At 38.9% G+C, this 3,203-nt stretch overlaps 1 pseudogene; it reads right to left on the bottom strand.

The window, feature by feature from the left end:
• Positions 1–343: 343 nt before the first annotated feature.
• Positions 344–2,835, bottom strand: LOC137234961 (uncharacterized; annotated as a pseudogene).
• Positions 2,836–3,203: the final 368 nt, after the last annotated feature.

The raw sequence follows: 3,203 nt of genomic DNA, 5'->3' as shown, positions 1-3,203 counted from the left end.
AGTTGATGCAATTGTTGATAAATCTGGCTCCACAGTGTTTGCTGAAATACAGGGATATATTGACTGCTGTTGCAAGCTTTCGGGTATGCTAGATCTCACGCTTTCGTTCATGATGAATTTTCCACCCCTTTTGGTGGTAGTCCAAAAAATGGAGGAACTACGAAGTGTATCGGGTATGTTGTATGTGCCTTCAATTTTAAAAATTTGTAACAAATCTTAAGTAATTTGGAAATGGGGTTGAAATTAACATTAACAAATTGGAAGTTGTAGTATGTGGGAAAACATGCATGTAAAGCAATTATGCTAGTTCAACTGTTGAGTCTTTACATTGGTCAGTAGTCTATCATGTCACTATAATTTCATGCTCAGCATCAAGTAGCGAGCTCATTAAAAAACTTTGATCCATCTCATCAACAGGTGTTGGAATACGGGATTTAAAGGTGTTTGGTGTTTGCTCTTGCAATACGACCTGACTAATATTTGGTGCCTGTTGTTGTACTAATTCAACACGAATTTTCTCGTTGACATCAGCAGTGCCATTTTCGAATGGTACCATTAAATTATTATTATTATTCATTTGAAGGTTGTTATTTCTTATAGTTGGGGAAAACAAGGAATTGACTGCATGAGCATCCTCTGTGTTTTGAATTGAGTTAATATTTTTGTTATTCGCTTCTTTGGCTGCAACCTCAGCAGGGTGCATGGTACACATATGAGATTGTTGTACCTCCTCGGCATGCTTTCGTTTGTCACACTGATCACATTTGAGGTAGCGTGGTCTAGAGTGCACGTCGGTAATGTGGCGCTGCATTTCGGTTGAATTCTGAAAACTTTTCATACACTCATTACAATTAAATGGTGGCGAATCATGCGTTCTCATATGTTTTTCAAGTGCCGCTTGTGTTGAAAAACGTTTATTACAATGCTGACAAGCATGCAGACGTGGGCAACCTGTCTGTTTTGAACGATCCTGTACTGTTGGAAGCACAGTTTCTATGCAATGACCATTCTCATCACGTGAACGTTGTATATATATGCGTAGCTTGTGTAATGAACTGAACATACAGCCACAATTCGTACAAGAAGCTGCATTATAATTACCGCCACTCAATCTTTCCGGATATAAGTGCTGGCCACTTAGAAATGCCATACTGACGAAACCTTTCATACAAAATTCGCAACGTACTGGTAGATCGCCATTATGTGACTGATAGTTATGACGACGCATTGCATGTTCATTCGCAACTACTTCTTGGCACTGTTCACATTTTATACAGTAACTTGAACGTTTACGATGTATACGCTCGTGGGGTTGTAAATTTGCGCGACGTACAAATACGCGGTCACATTCGTGACACTTAAATTGTGTAGGTTTAGTATGATTGCGTTGACGTGCATGAGAACGACTCAAGAACGTATCGTAGAGCCACTTATCATTCCACTGCCAATCATCCACGAACTGGCAGCTAACTTCATGCAACTAACTCTTTGGGCGTGCGCAAGGTCATTTTACAGTATTTGCGTTGTTCTGTTTTCGCAGCAGCTGGATGCTGTAGGGGTACATGGTAATTGCGTTGCTTAGCCGAATTGTATTTTTGTGAACAATATGGGCATGTATAGGGTAAATGTGGATCGTGTACATCGAAGAAGTGTTGTGATAACGCATCAGAATTATCGAAAATTAGATGAGCAATAGAACTTGAGTTTGGACAATAACAATATTGACAGGCCAATGGATTGCCTAAAATGCGCGCTGGTACTCCTTCATCAGCATCTGGTTCTAAGTCACCGCTGGGTTCACTAGGATCAGAGCATGGAATGTAATCCATATCTTCTTCGAAATCCTCCTCAAACACTTCCTCTGCTTGATTTTTTTTTTTTTTTTCAAACACTTCATGTTGTACGACAGTTTTCTGGAATGCATTTGATTTCGAATTTTTTGTATAACGCTACCGTGTAACATATCTTCCAAATCTATATCGGTTTTATCATTTTTATCCATTTTTTCCATTTGCATTTATTGTGGTGGCATTTGGTACTAAAGTTACTGGTTTTGTATCTCTTGTTGTTACCAATGTTACTGCATCTGTATTCCTTGATGCTCTTGCGGTAATAGGAGCCTGCTGCCCATAATAAATATTTTGTATGGAAGGTGCAGCTGTAAATTTGAAAACATTTGTCTCTTCTGTTTTTGTATCCATAATGGCATTTGTAGTTATAGCATTACCGCCGCTAGTATCTAGTAGAGAATTATTTAGTATTGACGTATAATCCTGCGTCAACAAAGATAGTGTTTCTACTACACTAGCAGGCAGTTGCATGCTATCTAAACTGGCTATGACATCAGCGCTAGTTGTTGTTGGTGGTTGTAAACAATCCAAAATGGCCATTAATTCAGCGCTTGTTACTGGAATATCAATTTTGATACCATTCAACAATGCATTTTGATTTGTTAGATTTGCTACGTGGTTTAGGTTTTCGTGTTGGAACAGCACTGCAATTGATTTGCTGTTGACGTCAACTGAGCTTGCTGCACTGACTGACAAACCAACGGCCACAAATTGTTGTAAAAGTTTTTGTTGCCCCAAAAACGCATTGCTGATGGAATACTTGTATATTACAGAATTGATTAAAACGATTAGCACAAGTGCGTTGTGGTAGACCATCGTTTACTCTTATATTCAACTCCCAGGCGTTTATTTGTGGATGCAAAAACTGCAGTTGTTCCTCAAGTCCCGCTATGGGCTCGAACAGATGTACGAATTCCACTTCGGCGCCGGTAACATAGAAATTTGCGCATAGGTGACACGCTTCTACGTGGGCAATTTGTTCCATAGTTAGCAGCCCGTTTGTCAAAAAAATGACGTTGACTCGCTCATTATAATGTGGTGCTCTTATTTAAACTATTATATTATATATTTGCACAATAAGGAGATTAAAATCCGATTACGAAAAAACACACACTTCACTGCGTCTGCGAGTTTTTTTTTTTTTTTTTTGACACGATTATGAGCACTTTGTGGGCGGGCGTGTCGCAAACGCCAGCACAATCACTGCCTCCGCCCTCTTTGTGAGCTTTTGTACTTAAAATTTACTTTATTTTATTCCCTGTTTGAAGCCTTTTTCAGATGATTTGCATTAGATAGGTAATGAAAGCATTTCCCGTCGGTTTAAATGATTTTGTTTTCTTTATTATTGTGGTG

This window comes from Eurosta solidaginis, chromosome X (assembly GCF_040869045.1).
Source record: "Eurosta solidaginis isolate ZX-2024a chromosome X, ASM4086904v1, whole genome shotgun sequence".
In the NCBI taxonomy this organism is placed as follows: Eukaryota; Metazoa; Arthropoda; class Insecta; order Diptera; family Tephritidae; genus Eurosta; species Eurosta solidaginis.
The sequence above is the reverse complement of the archived record's forward strand: the minus strand, read 5'-3'. Positions and strand labels throughout refer to the sequence as shown.